Raw genomic sequence first — 18,734 nt, forward strand, 5'->3', positions numbered from 1 at the left:
TTTCATTTAGTGTAGTTAAGTTTTGAAAATCAGAAGTTATTCAGAGCATAAAGCGATCTTGTGATTCACAGTCCTCACTCGTCTTAATAAATGGCAGCGTAATCCTGGAGTCACATTGTTTTGTATTTAGTAATGGTAATTGTGAGTTAGTGTAGAGCTGGACGTGTAATTTAACTGTTGGATTTGCTTATCACTAATTAGCCTAGAATAGTTCGTTGATTAACTCTGTTAAAAGACATAAGTTTAAAAATTGATTCTGGACTTGCATTTTTAGTTGATAATTGGATATTTGAATGATTGTGGATAATTAGTTAAGGTTAACTGTAACATGAGTTAGGAAGTATTATTAACTAGAAACTGAAGCAAAACTAGGCTGAACGTTATTAGCATAGAGTTAATGTAGAATTTCAAACTCAGCATGTTAAGTGCATCACGTGTATGTTAACACAAAATTAGACCCTGCATTATAACACGGATACAATAATGCTGGTGTTGATCTCGCCTCATGTTGCTAATGGGCCCAACTGAGCACAAGGTAAGGCTCACGCTCTGCAATGGGAACTCAGACTGGGCAGCATGTTCTCAAGGCCCAACTCACTGGTTGGTTTCAATTCAGCAGGGATTGGACCAATTACTTGAGCCCAAAATTGCTAAAGGGTCCTTATTAATATGTTTTGTTTAAGTAACTCCAGTTATTTAGGGCCTCTTTTTCTTTATTCTTAGGAACAAAAATATAGAAAATCGTAGTTGTTTTAGGTTCGTCCTGTAATTAATAAAATGAGACGAGCCTCTCAAAACAAAACACACAAACTGCGGGGTCCTCAACGAATAGTTATTTTAAATGCTTAGATTTCGAGACAGGCCGCATAGCAAACTTTACGGCTTTTTCTCAAAATAACAACGCGTTAGTATCTTTAGGTGCGTATTTAATAATTTTATCTTCCTAAACCCGGGTGCACATTTATGTGACCCAAATCTAAATCTCAACAAAGTTGGAACGTATCGAAAATTGCGGGTACATTTATGTGGCGCAATTCGAGATGCATTCTCACGGCGTTGCAATTCTTCGAATAAATAATAACAAAAGCGGTAAACAGTTAAAATTTGTACATAGGTTCATAATTGTATAAAAATCAGATAATTAAGCCGAATATGACAGTTGAGCGACCGTGCTAGAACCACGGAACTCGGGAATGCCTAACACCCTCTCCCGGGTTAACAGAATTCCTTATCCGGATTTCTGGTGCGCAGACTATTAAAACAGAGTCATTCTTTTCCTCGATTCGGGATTAAAACCGGTGACTTGGGACACCATAAATCTCCCAAGTGGCGACTCTGAAATAAATAAATAAATCCCATTTCGATTGTCCTTTAATTGGAAAAACTCCCTTTACGTCCCTTAGCGGGGGGTGTAGCGGATAAAGGAGGTGTGACAATGGGTATGTTATCTGGATCGGGTTGCACGCCGCAACAGTGTGATGTTGAGTATAGTTTTCTATATGCTATTTTGTATGCCTTATTTCCTGTTTTCTAAGGAAAGTCCGTATTAGTGCGTGAGATTGGTAATTCCTTCCAGAGTTCGTTTTCTTTTTTTGTATCGTGTTCGAATTGGTAGCCTATTGGCATATTAGGGCATCATATGCGACTTTTGATTATGTCTGGGGTGGCTTATTGCCTGAGCAGTTCGTAATGGGTGAGACGAGATCATTGAATTCGAGATCAGTGTAATCTGAGTATATGAAGTAAATTAAGGGGCTAAGACCATTGTTTGGTTCATAATGAGGTGATAGTTCTTGCCAGAAGTATAGACCCAATGAATTGTTGATTCGGCGGTGTTATGAATTTATACAGATCTCATCCGTCGTGTCGGTATTGTAAGAATTTGAACAAGACCTATGTATGTCATGCAGAGCATGGGATGTGTAATGATTTTTCTTTTAGATGGGATCAATGGAAGTTCTTAACTAGTTGAGTACGTAAACGTTCATGGTTCAGAAGGGAGGTGAAGTCCTCATGTTACCTTAGGATGATATGGTATATGCGATATGTTGTGAAGGATTGAGATTTGCGTGTGTAAGGTTATGGTTCAGTTTTGAATGGAAATTCATGATATTCTTAGGCAGTACGGGCAACTTTAGGTGATTAGAGGGATGAGCTTCAGATGATTAGGGTGAATGATCTTCAGATGATTAAGGAAATTGTATTTCTAATCATAGTGATTTGTAGACGGTATATGTTTCAGAAAAAAAGGCCAATGTGATTAAGTTGATGACACTTCAATAGTATTGCGGCACTTTAAGGCTGGATCGACTGCTGATATTCGAGTTGCTTGTATGGCACATGGAAATTTTAGAGTATTTATCGTGGAATGATTGGGTATCAAAGGTGTGCATGTATTCGCACGGTGGAAACTAGAATCAGGTATGATGATTTGTGTGCCATATGGAGTTGGAGACTGGGAGTTCTCATGTACATGCTAGGTTGTGGTGGGGGATTATGTGTATTCGGCATCGTTTAGCGGCAATCGGGATTTGGAGGCTCGAGTGGATCTTTGTTTGCTGGTATGTCAGATTTTGGATGTGATGTCGGAATTCAGACTGGTTGTCTTAGTGTTGAGTGATTCTGAACTATTGCGCTGCAGGCAATATCGAAAATGCCACGGGTTGAGTGATGAAGTGCATTGGATTATGTTCTAGCAGAGTGGTTTATATTTCAAAGGACCAGCGGACGGTTGGGAAGGATTGCTTTCTTAATTGGGCATTCGTGATGGATGTCAGTGCAAAGGTTGCTATCATTAATTCAGTTCCGGTGTTGGGGGACTTTTCAGATGAGTTTCATATGGCTAGGCATGTCGCCGGGCGAGGTTGTTGATTTCGGTATTAATTTGGTGCCGGGCACCGGATCGTCTGGCTCCGATAGGAGTTGTAGTAGTGGAAGTCGAGCAGGATGAGTAATTGCATAGTGACTTGAGGTGTTTCATGTGGAGTAGTATTTGGATAGGATCGTGCGTTGCAGCAAAGCTGTGTGGAAACATGACCTTGCGGGTCAAATTTGTGTGTCCTATTTCTATGATGTGAGACAGGGTCTCAGCCTTGTGTTGTGGAAATACTAGTGAGTTTGAGGTACAACTCTCTCAGTTGAGTCATTTTCATGAATTGAGTATGTTCGGACCATTTCTTATTGGTGCACGTATTATGCAAGTTGTGGCTTAGGCATGTATTGATGTGTCATGTCACTTGAGTAGTGTGTTTGGTCAGAAGAGATCGTTGAAATCATTAATGAATGCGAACGGATTCGATTTCAGTATGTGTGATGGGTAAATATTGAGGTTCGGTTCAAAATTTGCTATGGTAATTACCAGGAGAGAAATGACTTCATGAATGGTTGACATAGGAAATGGTTATGATTTATTGCGTGTTTCCTTTATCATTGGCAGTATGTGAAAGTGTTGGAATGAGGCTTTAGTTGTTAAGAGGTTTCCTATCGATATTCGATTATTATATGTAGCTACTGTGAATAGAAATTATCGTTTCGAGTGTTTGAGTTATGTGGTATATCAGATAATTGCACCTGATGTTGCAGGTATGGGTTATTACAGCTGGTTCGGGCTTATTCTGAGTATGGATATGAAGTTCTAATATTGTGTATGATTTTGGAAGGTGCAGTGTGGTTCTATGGTTTATGGACTAGATGGATTGTGAAATTTCAGCTATGTTGTGTTATCGGACCTATGCGAGATAGGGTAGTGTGGGATCACCCACGGGTATATTCTTGGTAACGTCGTTCAGCTATTGGTGGGCTTCTAGGACAACTCTGGGTACGCTCGAGGACGAGCGTTTATTTAAGTTGGGGAGGATGTGACGACCCGACTCGTCGTCTCGTGAGTTACAGCCTCGTTTTCCCCATTTCCTATTTCTTTGTGTTTCATTATCAGTGTTGGGTGTGAACGAGTTGATTTGGATTGGTTTTAGTAGGAAATGAGACACTTAGTCTCTTTAAGGAAGGTTTGTTTTGGAAAAGTCAACCGGACGTTGACTTATGTGTTAGAGGGCTCGGATTTGAATCCTGATGATTCGGTTAGATTCGGGGGATGATTTGTGACTTAGGAGTGTGATCAGAAGTAATTTTGGAGGTCCGGTGTAGAATTAGGCTTGAATTGGCGAAGTTAGTATTTTGGGCAATTCCGGTTGATAGGTGAGATTTTGATCCGAGAGTCGGAATGGAATGCCGAGAGTTACTGTAGCTTCGTTAGGTGATTTGGGATATGTGTGCAAAAGTTTCAGGTCATTCGGACGTGGTTTGATCGGGTTTTTGATCGAAAATGTATTTCGGAAGTTTTTAGAAAATTAGGCTTGAATTCGATGAGTTTTGGGTAATTTGATGTTGTTTGAGGTGTTTTGATGATTGGAAGAGGTTTAAATAATGTTATGAATTATGTTGGCATGTTTGGTCGGGGTCCCATGAGGCTCGGATAAGTTTTGGAAGATTTTTACCGTTTGAGCATAAGCATGTAATGATCCAAAGGTCTATTTTTATTTCTAGAGATCGAAATTTTATTTCGAGATTTCCAGAATTTAAATAACGAATTATAGGAGTGATCTGGAAAGTTTGGTCTAATTTCATCAAGTCGCGATTGGGTTTTTGACGCGAAACATGAGTTAATTGTTTAACGAGCGAAATAGATATCGCATAGAGCAAACGAGCTTCGAATTAAGTTTCGATTGAAGGACTATGTTCGTATCATTATTTGTGACTCATAGGAACAAGAATCATCGAATTCTGAGTTCGTATGATGGAGTTAGAGCCATTTTAGTTCGTATGATGGATGAACAATACCCGCGCGGTGAACAGTACTTCCGAAAAATTAATATTTCATCCGCGAACCCAACCCATTTTTCCACCATTTTTGAGCAACCTTGAGAGATTTTAGACGGGAATTGAAGGGGTTTTGACGGGAAGTGATTGGAGGTAAGTCCTATGAACTAAATACATGATTATATTGTGAAATCATCCTTGAAATTCATGAAAATATAGCCAAATTGTAAGAAAATAGGGTTTGAAATTGAAATTCTAAATTTGGGATTTGAGTTGCCATTTGTGGTTCGATTTGAGAGATTTTTATATGTATAGACTCATGGCGAGATAAGGAACCCCATGACGTAAAAATTTCTGAGTTTCGAGACTTGGGCCCGGGGCTCGGGTTTTGTCAAATTCGTGAATTTTGATATTTTTCGAGTGTTTTCGATTGGGTATTATCCCTTTAGCATAATGCGACATATTCGTTGTGATTTTGGGCAGATTTGTCGCACGAGGAGGCTAATTTGAGAAGGAAGGGCATAGCGAGCTAGAGCTTTGGCCGGTTTGAGGTGAGTAATTGAAGTAAATTATGTCCTGAGGGTTTGAAACCCTGAAATTTCACATCGTAACGCTTTATTGAGGTGACTTGCACGCTGGATAACGGGCGTGGGGTAGAGCACCATTGGGGATTGTGACTTGGTCCGTCCCGAGAGATGTTTTTACCGTGTTTTCTATTTGAACTAAATTGAGAATCATCCTTACTTGGATTTAATTGTTACATTTGGGCTTCTTGCCAATTATTTGAATCCTTCAGGGATTGACATCACTGTTTTCGCATACATGCATATCATTTGATCTCAGTCCAAGGTTTTAAATACTGTTTTGCAAACTCAGCCATCTTTCTAAGATTTGAAAACTTAAATGATATTTCGGGCTGAGAACTACTGTTTTACAAATGCCCAAGGGGCTTATGATGATTTCTGGACTGAGCATGGATCGGGCTACGCACCGCAGCAGTGTTATATTGATATTGAGGCCGAGAGCCTGGGTGATTATACTGAGATTGATATGAGGCCGAGGGCCTAAATTTGATGCCACGAGATGGCTTGATATTGCGCTTGGGCTGTAGGAGCCCCTCCGGAGTCTGTACACACCCCCAGTGAGCGCCGTCGACGATAAATAAAATGGATGGCTCGGGTTGCACGCCACAGTGGGTACTAGAGAGTACCATCATATGCATTGCATTGTACTCATGCATTTGTTTTATCTGTTATACCTGTCTCAGTAATTGGTACTCTGATTTAATTGACTTGTTGCTTCACTATTTGTTGTTCTAAACTGCCAGTTATAGTTTACTTTGTATTTTAACACGATTTCTTATTCTCAGCCTTTATTTATGTTTATTACTCACTAGGTTGGAGTACTCACATTACTCCCTGCACCTTGCGTGCAGATCCAGGTACACCACAGGCTGAGTGAAGATTTGTTTAGCTGAGCAGCAGTATCCGGGAGTATTGAGGTAGCTGCATGGCGTTCGCAGCCTTGATCTCTCCCCTCTTTCTCTATCTTTTATTCCGCATTTTTCCTAGACAGACTTGTAATAGGTGGATATTCTGTATTAGAGGCTCATATTCGTGACACCGGATTCTATTGGGCTATGGTGTGGTATTTTAGTTGAATTTCCGCAGGTTTTATTATTAATTATACACTTGAAAGTGATGACTTAATAAATTCTCTGTGATATTTATCTATAATCTGAATAAAAATTTGGGATAATGTTGTTGAATGGTCGGGCTTGCTTAGTAGTGTGTTGGGCGCCATCATGACAGAGGTTGGGGTTGTGACAATACAAAAGTCACCTAATTGGGATTTCTCTTTAAGCTTATCAATCTTAAGCTGTCTAGAAAGCTTCAGCTCATTACACAAGTTTAAACCTTCTTGTGTACAAACTCCTATAAGTTTACCATAGGTATAATTTCCATACGGAATTTCACCGTAACTACCTCTTAACGCTTTTCTTACTCTTTCAGCGAATAAGGAGGGAAGGTCGTCTATAAACTTAGCTTTCCAATGTTCATACTTGTTTTCGGGTAGCTCCATAAACCTACTCATAAAAGTATCTTTGTACCATCTAAATTTACTAAGGGTCCTACATCTAAGCCCATTTAGTAAAGTACGGATGGTCTCATGCTGATTGGTAAATCTACCGTTAAAATGTTCTAGAATTGTAAGGATAAGGGTATAAACAACATCTTCTCTTCCTTTAACTAGAGTCATGCCTATATTATCAACCCCTTCGTCAACGGAGGTCGCATTAATAACCGTTGCCTTTTCTTCAACAAATAGATAGTTATCCCACCAGCCACGAAGCTGGGTTGGGCTAAAATCAATTTGGTGTGGAATCATTAAGTATCATTGGGGTCGAAATCCATTTCGGATACAGAAGGAATATCCTTATCAGAAATATTGTCATTGTCTTGAACAATATTTGTTTGTGGTTTAATTTTAACCCTTTCGACAAACTTATTACTCCCCTTTTAGCGATAGTGTGTAACGATGCTGCACGATTTCGAGCTGGACCATAGACTGGCTTGACAGGAGAAATATGTTGAAGAGCAGGTAAAAGTCTATAATTAGAAAACGAATGTCTATTATAAACAGTAGACTTATCATCAATTTGAATACAAATCCTACCATCCGGGTTTTGAGTAACATGCGAACAATCAGTATTTGACAAGTCATTAGTAATCTGATTTGGGGATATAACCGAATTTAAAGTCCAAGTAGTTGGGAAATTAATTTCTTCCCACCTAATAGGTCTCCTAGTGGTGACCTTGGACCTTGCAAAATTGGTTTCTACTAATATGGTCTGATCCGATGTATCGTATAACTTACATCGAGGATTTAAAGTAGACAATAATTTAAAATATATCCTATAAGATAAACATATAAGTTCAGAACCAGACACATAATTATAACTATGCATTTTCACATTAAAATCAAGGCATCAAGAATATTAACATCAGAAAGAGATAGTTGCAAATTGGGTTGAGTATTAAAATATACTGGACCATAGACCACAGTATATTCAATCGAACCCATCAAAGACTGTCTGAAATTCAGATTTCTAGCATCTCTAAGGGCTGCCAAAAAGGTCTCTGGTAACCTTTTAAGGGTTAAAGGTTTAAACGCAATTTGAACCATACATATATGCAAGTAATGATAATGATATTTGTATAAGTCAATATCGTGTTTATTTAACAAACGAATAGTTTATTAAGAAGAATTTAACGCCAAAGACTGTTCAGTCATTTTTATCAATTGTTTTGAAGAAAGTTTATCAAACCAACCATAATCATAAATGGTATCAGAGCCTAGGTCCCTTATGCGGGTCCCTTATACAGTGTATTTACTATGTATACAGTGTATCTACTGTGTATACAGTGTATCTACTGTGTATACAGTGTTTCTACTATAGGATCTGTTCTTCAGTAAACCCCAATTCGGGGGTCCATTTATGAATCCACGAAATAGAGAATTCAATGAAGAAGTATATCTAATCAATTTTTTCTAAATAACAGATATGATCTGTATGATATAAATCAGTTAAAAACGGAGAAATTTTTGTCCATTCTTTGTATAACTTAAGAAATGGCTCAGGCAAGATCTTTGTTGTGGGACCGTGATATGACCACCAGTTCAGAAACCAATTAGGGATAGGTCCTGCAAATATCTTTGCACATATTTTAATAAATCAAGTGTGTTTATGTCTATCATTGTTATAATATAATACTCTATCGAATGCCTGGATATAATCCCAGTAAGTAAAATTCATGGGTGATTTATTAAGGCTTATCTGCCTCTCTTTCATTGTGGATATCCCCCATTCTTCAATAGATATAATCTGCTTGATAATAATTTTTGAGAAGTTATAAACGTTTTCACTGGTGTTATAACCGGAAAAGTGCTGGAATTCTGCACTACCTGTGCTGATGAGGATGGTCTCATAATAAGTGCAAGTTTTATATGATTCACCTGGGTAGTATAACCCATTAATCAGGTATCTCTGGAATATCTTCCATGGTTCATCCTTTCGCTGAATCTCAGAGTTTTCTAAAAGAAATATTATTTCCTTCTTTGTAGTTTTTCGTAGGACTTGATATCATCGTTGTCCTCTTCTCTAGCAATTGAAGCAAATGTATTACTTTGCTTTTTGGCGGCCAAATACGCCTGTAGATGACCGTATAATGGATTATCTTCTGGAATATCATCCAGATGTATAGACGGACCTACTGATGAATCTCCTTTATGAAATATCTTAGAGTTTATTAAACTCTTTTTCCCGCTTGTATCACCGGAGAACTTGATGAGGATCCATATGATGATCCTTGAGAATATGATTTACTAGGGGAAGATCTTCCCCTACCTATGCCTCTGGTGGCCCATGAAGGGTCCATTCTGCACAAATAACAAGTCAATTTATTCTGAGAAGTAATAATCCAGCATATCATCCCTAACAGTTTCAGTATAATCATGAATAGAAAATTCATTATTAATCAGGTTATCAATGATTTCTTCAATTATCAATTCAATTATGAGACTTTGTAGATCTCTATTTAATCTAACCACTTTAAGGATAGTAATTAATAATTCTTCATCGAGAAAAGTCGTATAGAAAATCATAATCAGTCTAAGTATTCCCGGGATAAAAAATCCGGAAGGGAATTATCAATTCTTTTTTTGAATTGAATTTCAAAATCAAAAGGCGCCAGTTGAGCTTGCCATCTAGCAAATATTAATTTAGACGCATCATGTTTGAAATTTTTGTCAAACATATATTTAACAGATTGAGCATCAGTTTTTATTAAAAACTTTTGATTATATAAATCGTCTTGAAATTTTAAAACACATTTAACAATAATTAACATTTCATGAGCCACAGTAGCATATTTCTTCTGGGCTTCGGTCCATTTACCAGAGTGAAATCTTATCAGGTATTCACTCTTATTGTTGGGATTCACTTGCTTTAAAATCCCACCGTAGCCAACGTTGGACGCATCTGTCTCGATAATTTTTTGCCATGTAGGATTAGCAAGAGTTAAGCAAGGTAGAGAACTAACACGCTCTTTAATACTTTTGACTAACGTAGTATGCTGGTCAGTCCAAGGCTGCCTATGATCCTTTTTCAGCCTGTCGTACAGAGGAGCTAGATCACGAGATAAACTTTTGTAGAAAGGAGATATATAATTCAAACTTCCCAAAAATCTTTGTAATTGAGTCATGTCAGTAATAACATCAGGAAATTTTGAAGCAAAATCAATCGCTCTTTGTATCGGGGTAATTTTTCCTTGGCAAATATTATGGCCTAAAAATAGAACATTGGTTTGGAATAGACTCATTTTTGTTTTAGAAATAACTAGGCCGTTTTGTATTACAATTTTCTTAAAAATATCAAGATGCTTAATATGCATCTCTAATGTTTTAGAAAATACTAATATGTCATCAATATAAATGATGATAAAATCTAGATAAGGATTAAAAATATCATTCATAATTTTCTGAAATTCAGAAGGGGCATTTTTTAAACCAAAAGGCATGACGTTCCATTCATATTGACCAAATGGAACATTAAAAGCAGTTCTATAAGTATGCTCTTTAAAAATTTGAATTTGCCAATATCCAGATTTTAAATCGAATTTTGAAAATATATTGACGTCATATAATCTAGATAGCAGATCTCTTTTATTGGGGATAGGATATCTAATCCATTTCAGATGCTTATTCAAAGGTTTATAATTTATAATGAATCTAGGAATACCACATTCCTTTTTCGCAACATTATTAACATAAAAGGCAGAACCTTAGTGGAGATTTAGTAGGGATATCATCCTCGGAGAAGTTTTCTTCGTAAGAAAGAGTTACAATATGCCTTTTTCGGTTCCAAAAGGCACTAGGGTGATCAGCGCAAACATCAACAACCATTTGTTCAGCAATCAATTTAATCTTTTGCTGAACCTTAGCAGATTATAAAGTATCGAATATATTCATGCTCAATATTTCTAATTGTAATGAATCAACATGCCTTTGTTTCATATTAATCAAGGCGTTAATTTCTCTAGTTACGGGATCTGTAACAAAAGAATAACTTATCTCTTTATCTTGATAAGTAGCAAAAAAACCCTGTGCATCTATGTTATTAAAAGGGTAAATAGCATTAATAAAAATGGTTCCAAGTATAATCGGAGGGTATAGCTGTTTTTTTTACCAAAAAGAAGAAATGAAGAATACAGACTCTATTTTGGCAAATACGAGTATTTGGTAATTTATACTCTATATCTAAAGCCTGACCAAAAGCAGATTTTACCAAATGAGTGGTCTTTTGAAAATATTTAGTAGGAACAAGACCCTCTTGAATACAACTTACATCTGCTCCACTATCAATCATTGCTACATCAGTTAGAGAGAAACTATTATCAATCTAGATAGTACATTTAACGTACCACTTATGAGCCGTAACAACCTGCATCATTCCTAAAAACATATCAGAATTTTCATTAATCGAATCAATCTTATCAGAAATTTCTTTTCCTTTTTCATTTGAAAATTCGGAAATTCCTTTAGCCGAAAAATCAGTTGGAAAATCAGTTAGAGAATTATTTTTCCCAATTTGAGTAATCCGGTGATCACAAATCATTTGATTTTGTTTAAGAGACTTAATATCTCTTTTCAAATTCTCAATTTCGATTTTCAAATCCTCAAACGAAGTATCTCTGCTTGGCGTATTTGTCTTATGAAGACGTTTATTAACTTCAGACAAAGAATATGACGCAAAATATTCAAATTCGTTTTTTGGTTTCTCAAAAAGCTTTGAACCACTAGAACTAGAACTTTCAGTCAAATTTATAATTTTTTTACGAATTTTTTCATCAGTAATTTCCTTTAAAAGTTCTATTACATTGTTAGATGTAATAGTTTTTATATTCAAATCTTGAGATTGTGATTGCAATTTATAAAACTCATCATCATCGCAAGTGCAAATATCATCTTTACAAGCGGCACAAGTATTATCCAAATCTTTACTACTTTCACATAAATCTATCAGATCAATCTCAGCTTCAGACTCAGTCTCAGAATAAGTATAATCAGAATCTGATCCCGGGAATACAATGATAAAATTACCCCGATATTTATTCTTTTGTTTATATGTAATTTTCTTACTTATATTTGAATTTTGTTATTGTATCTATAGTATTTATATTAAGAAGTAAATAAAGCTAAATATATAAGAAGAGGTATGACTTAAACCTAAACCTCCAAACCAAAATCAAAACTCTCGGCCGCCACTCTTCCTCTCCATTTTATTATTCCCTTCTTCCATAGTAGAGGCGTTAATTTAAAGCTGCAAGAACAAAGAAGAGAAAGAGGGTATTGATCTACACTGCTTCTCATTTGTAGATAAAAATTTAACTTGTTTGTTTGTGACTTCTATATGGTAGGGTTTTTGAATCTTCTTACACCTATTTGGGTTTGGGATTTTAAGTTCAATTTACAAGTTATTTCAACAATTTGATAGATATTATGTCTTATTTTTTATAAATAGTGAGTGTGATTTTGAAGATTTGATAGGTTTTGTGCCGTACACCTAATTGACTTGAGTTTCTGATTCAATTGTTTGTTTTCGATTTATAGGGTGCTCAAGAGAAAAGTGCCTTTTAGAAATTTCAATCTCTTCTAATGTCAAACTGTAAGTTTTACTTCTTTTTTCGTCTCCTTAATTAAGTTTTATGATGTTTATTTAAATGCTTTTTATTTTGTCTTCTGTGTTGGAAAAAAGTTTCCACCTTGATTCATGGCTAAGTTTTTTCTTATTCCATAATTTTTTGAATTTTTTCAATTACTAACTGTAAATGAGTCTAAATCACTCTATATTTTGATAATTAAAATATAAATTTCTCAAAAGATCATGTTATTTTATTATTTCAGTATAGTGATTACGGAGAGTGCTTCATTATTATGGGATGGATGAAGATCAAGCACGATGAGGGTGGCAACATAAATCATCAAGCAATACTTATGTTCATTTAATGTGAAATTCTGTACATTATTTTTTGTATCTTTGTTACAATCAAGCCTCACAGTGGCTAGTTCTTTTCTTCAAATTACTGTTATTGTAGAAGACTTCTCTAATGCAGATGCTATTAATTTATTAGTACAAATGTGTATTTTGAAATTTATTTTGTGAAATATTTTAAATGCCAATTTGTGTAAAATAAGTTATTACTCAAATTTAATATGTTATTAGATTTAATATATTATGCACTGCCACAGAATAATTGAAAAATTTTAGAAAAAATAAAATAGATAAGAAACAGGGGATTTGCGAGAGGAACTTCTATCATTATAATAAATTAACTTTTTGTCGAAAAAATTAAAATATAATAAAACAATCTGCCCACGACTCTTTTGTATGATTTGTAGCCATGGAACTTTTAGTCCGTAGCTAAACAAAAATATTTTTGTCACTGGCTACTATATGAAAACAGTTACATATCTAAATTTTTGTGGCAAATAAATTTAAACTTTTGCTACGCTATAACACTTCGTGGCTACCATAAAGATAGCTACATATTTATTTGTCGTGGCTAGAGTATACAATCATTTAATATAAATGTATTTGTCGTGGCAAAAAGTATTAATCCTTAGCCACGGACCATGTAAAGTTTGTAGCTAACTTTTAACTACGAATGTTTCGGAAAAAAATATTGTAGCTAAAGTGTTTAGCCACGAAATTTTTCATAATTAGCTGCGTAGTGTTTTGTAGCTATAAATGCATTATGTTGTAGTGAAACAATGGGTATCTGACTTATTGAAGATGATACTTTCTTCGAGTTCGTCATACCGTTCGTGAGTGATTGACCGTTTGAGTTTATGGGTTGTGGTGAACTTTATGCTGTTGATTGAAGTGTCATTGCCGAATTTCGTATAGAGAAAAAAGACAGTATTCAAGTTGAATTAGCTCTAGGGTTGCTGGTGAGAATCGATAGCTGTGAAACTAGCTCTGGCTTGATGTCCTCCGATGATCATTTGAATGGTACGAGTCAGTGAAGGCGGTTTCGGCGGTCCATGATGTTGTTCACGTCCTCGGGCAAAGTTGGTCCTCCCCTGGTCGCTCAACAATTCTTTGAGGTGTCCTTGGCGAAGCATGTTTATGACCTCCTACCTTAGGGCGATGCAATCCTCAGTTTTGTGACCTCACTCTTGGTGGAACTCGCAAAGGGCGTCTGACTTTTTTGGTGCTTGGATATGGCCTTATTTTTTGTGGCCACTTTACTTTTGGTCCGAGATTCTCCAATGCGTAGACTATTTCTAAAGGTGACACACAAAATTGTGAGCGGATAACAAAAGGGGCATACCTCCCTTGTTCCGGTGAGTCCCTGTCCTTGATCTAGGTGGTCCCTTTTCGTGGCGGGAGAGGGGCATGATGGCGCTTCTGATATACGGCTGATGTCGTTCTCGGTTAGGTCGTGGAGCTGCGAGATCCCTCCTAATATCATTTCTTCGATCCTTCCTGGATTCGGACTGTACCGAGGTCAACCGATGAGTTGGCTCATTCAGGTCGTTCTCGTCTGCCCGGACCTCGACACAATATGCGTTATGTATTTCGTCCCAAGTAGTTGGAGGATATTTCATTAGCCGACTTAATAGCTTTCTGGTCGCCTTTGAACCATTCCTGCTCAGCCCGTTTTGGAAAGGTGCTATGACCATTCCTTCTGATACATTTGGCAAGGTCATCCTTACTCAGTTGAATCGAGCGAGGAAGTCCCTCAATCCCTCTCCGGGAGATTGTTTGATAGCGAATATATCGTTCACTCCCGCCTCCGCCCTTTTTTGGCCCCAGCATGGGCCGTTACGAACTTATCGGTCATCTCTTCGAATGTTTCGATGGAATGCGCAGGCAACTGTGAATACCAAGTTAATGCTCCTCCGGTAAGGGTCTCACCTGTGAGCACGTGATTTTTGCCCTACATAAAAATAACTCCTAAAAAATAGACCAAAATAATTTTTTATTGTTTTTAGGAATTTTTCTTTATTTATTTGCATTTCATGCATTTTAATATTTTTAAATCATAGAAAAATCCTAAAAATTGTCATTTTTACATATTTAACTTTTAGTCTTTAAAATTAGCATTTTTTTAGTTAATTAGTTGTTTTAATGTTAAAAATAAATAAAGAATTTTAATTTCTACAAAAATAGATTAATTTAGGATTTTAATTAATTAAAGGAAAAGAAAAGGGAAAGATAAGAAAATAAAGTGAAGAAAAGGTTTAATTGGATATTGGGTTAGTTCTTGTATCCAAATCAGGCCCAAAACTTTCCTATCCGACCCAATTCCCATGACCCAATTCCCTTGACCCAATTCCCTTCATTAAAACCCCCATATACCTAGACCTAAAGGGGGAGGAGAACGGACTCTTTCATTAGATCCAAGCGGCGCACGAGAACAAAGAAAAATGGAGATGCCCATTTCTCCAGCACCCAAAAACGCTGCTGCTTCTTATCCTCAGCTCACCCCTCTTCTTCTTCCTCATTTCTGACCTAAAAAACAAGAGAAAACCATCAAACTCTCTCCCTCTCCAAAAATGGACGATTGAACCCTAGCAACTCCCTCACAATAGAAACGACACTCTCCTCTCAACAACCAAATCAGACCCTGCCTTTTAGACCCAAGAAGAACCAAAAAAAAAAAAACTTAAAAAAAAAAAAAAGAAAAACGAAGGGAAAAATCATAGAAAAGAAGGTTACAGGAGCTGTTTTGATTTCTGCTGCAATACCTCGCCATTGCTGGGGTTTCGAGCGGTTTTCTTTGGCTGGGAATTGAAGCCGCCCTTTTGCTAAGCTCCCTTTGTTGAGACCCTGTTTGGTTTTTTTTATTTCTGTTTGCATGCTGTTAAGGTACGAATCCTTGTTTCAAACAGTATGGATGCCATTTTGCTATAATATTGCTAGGTTCTGCTGTAGTCAGTCATCCCTATGTGTAAAATGCTTCAACGTTAAATGCAAACTTGATTTGGTCTCAATTACCTCTATATGTGAAGTACAGTATAGAACTTTGGGTAAATATTATTCTGAAAAATTATTACTGAAACATCTATGTTCTCCATAAATGACAGTTCGTTTGAATTCCGGGCCCGTAAAATTGTTTGTTAGATCTGCAAAGTCGTCTCCAATGGATTTGTAGTTAAATAGGAAGTGAAATAATCTACTTTTATCTAGCAGAGTATTATGGCGTATTTTCCAACAAATAGCTTCTAGTTCTAATTATATATTCTAGCTACATATCTCCAAGTCGAAGCTATTTCGTTGATTTCTTTGTAAAAGCATGATGCTGTGTGTTTCATATTGTTTGATATCTGATTTTAATTACTCGATTAAATGAGGAGTTTGAACACACATGGAGTTAATGACCAACTGTTTCATGGAAAGTTTGTTTGTTTCAATGATCACAAGTGTTTCATGTGGTATCTTTGCATATCTTAATTTTAGCAATATTAAGTGGCGTTATTTTTAGTGTTAGTTCTCATTTATTTTAGTTTATTTATTGTGACGTGATTGAGATTTGTTGGATTTTGGAAGATGTTTGACTATGATTAGATCAGTTTGAGGTTTACTCATATGTCACAATTAATCTCCATAACTCTTGGCAATAATCTCCAAGATTAGGAAAATGATCCAAATGCGCTAGTTGCTTTAGGCGCGATTAATAAACCATTGTGACTATGGGTACGGTTCCCGTAACATAATTACGATGCCTAATTTCCAAATTCGGGGGTGCATTTCATGTGACCCGATTATAACAACTTTGAATAATAAAGCCCTATTGAAATAATTTGAGGTGTGCCATGCCAAATAAAACCTCAAAATGCATGACCCTCACTTAATTAATTTGAACCTTTAGAAATCAAGATGTGCCATTAGCAAATTTTCCATGGCCCTCGCAAACTTGAAAGTGCGTAGTTGCTTTAGGCGCGTAATTTAAATTACTTTCCTAAACTCGGGTGTGCATTTCATGTGACCCAAATCCAAATCTCAACAACGTTAAATAAAATATATCGCGGACCGCGGGTGCATTTCATGTGGCGTTGTTCAAGACATGTTTTAGATAACGTTGAATCTTCCTAAAATTAATTAAATGTGGTTAATAAGTTAAAATTGCACCATAAGTTAAAACATGTATTAAAATCAGATAATAGGCCGATTATAATAGTTTAAGCAACCGTGCTAGAACCACGGAATCCGGGGGTGCCTAACACCTTCCCTCGGGTTAACATAATTCCTTATTCAGAATTTCTGGTTCGCAGACTTCAAAAGGAAAGTCGAATTTTCCTCGATTTGGGATTTAAAATAAACCGGTGACTTGAGACACCATAAATTATTCCAAGTGGCGACTCTGAAAAATAAATAAATAATCCCATTTCGATTTATGTCACTTTAATTGGAAAAACTCCCTTATATCACCTCTCGGGGGTGTAGATAAAAAGGAGGTGTGGCATCACCGAATTTTTTCAACAAGATGGAGGATACTTGTTACTTGGCGAGGTCATTGCCTTTTACATCGGTGACATAGTGAGTTACATGATCTTCGAGATCGGTCGCACAATCATATATTTTCAGATAGGGAGACATTTTGAAGGTCTTTGGTATGGCATGCGGGACGACTTCATCACTGTATGGTTGTTCGACAAACCGACTAGCATCTCTTTTTGCCAAGAGTTTCGGGGCACCCGATATTTTGTCGACTCTTTCTTGGTGCTCTCTCATTTGGCCCGAAGTGCTTTGTTCTCTTTTTCCATTTCCTCTATCTTTTTCAAAATGGCTGTGAGGGTGTCGTCACCTGCATTATTAACAGCGTGAGTAATACCTGTTATTGGAGGGAAATAGCCATGCTGCTCGACCGTTGTCGGTGTAATGCAAGTCCTTGCGTTTTCTTTGACTGTCTCCTAGCTGGCTTGTTGAGGATGCTGGTTAGCGTGTCAGCTAGCCAAGTCTCAAGGAGCTTTTTCACTACTAGTGGCATCTCTTTCATCATGGACGTGAAAACTCCTTTACCGCGGGACGTTGCGACACTGCCGTGAGGGAGGGGTGACCCACCTCGCCTGGGGGAGGCATTAGGTGTTATGTCCTCGCCTTCTGTCTCAGAAACCTCATTGATGGTGTTATTCGTACTCCATTGTAAGTGACAACTTAACATGACTTTGTGGAGATAAATTATAGCTCACTCAGTTATTCGCCACCACAACCTCACCCCCCTCCAATATAATGAAACCCTTACTTTTCGCTCTTCAAATATTATGACGAAATGCTTGAGAATTTAACAAGAAGAAAAATTTAACAGGAGTTAGAATATTTCTGAATGGATTTTTTGCAAAATCCTTAACGCCTTTAAATAAGGCAATGCCCAAACCCGGGGGGGGGGGATTTTTTGAGGTAAAACGCCCTTTCAAAACGCGTTTTACATATTTGAATTATTGTTATATCAGTTAAGCGCAACCCACAAAATAAATAAAACGCATTTCATAAAAGCGTTTTATATAAAACGTTGTTTCAAAAGATGCTTTACCTTAACATCCAAAATGGACGTTAAAGTAAAGCGCGCTTTAAAACCGCGTTTTATGTATTTTGGTCACTAAATGTTTCCCCACTTATTTCGGTCTTTTAAGTCCAAAAAAAGAGAACATTTAGGCTCTGGACTCCAACAAGAAGCGATCTAAAATTGGCCAGCCGAGTCGTCATAAAAAACAATTGGCGACATTCTAAGATCGCATCTCAATTGGGCAAAGATGAAGTCACATAGTTACATATATATTGTCAATATATGTGTGCTATGCATATATATTGACAGTGATAGACAGTGATCCTAGATATGATTATATTACAA

The sequence above is a fragment of the Nicotiana sylvestris genome, chromosome 7 (assembly GCF_000393655.2).
Source record: "Nicotiana sylvestris chromosome 7, ASM39365v2, whole genome shotgun sequence".
Taxonomy (NCBI): Eukaryota; Viridiplantae; Streptophyta; class Magnoliopsida; order Solanales; family Solanaceae; genus Nicotiana; species Nicotiana sylvestris.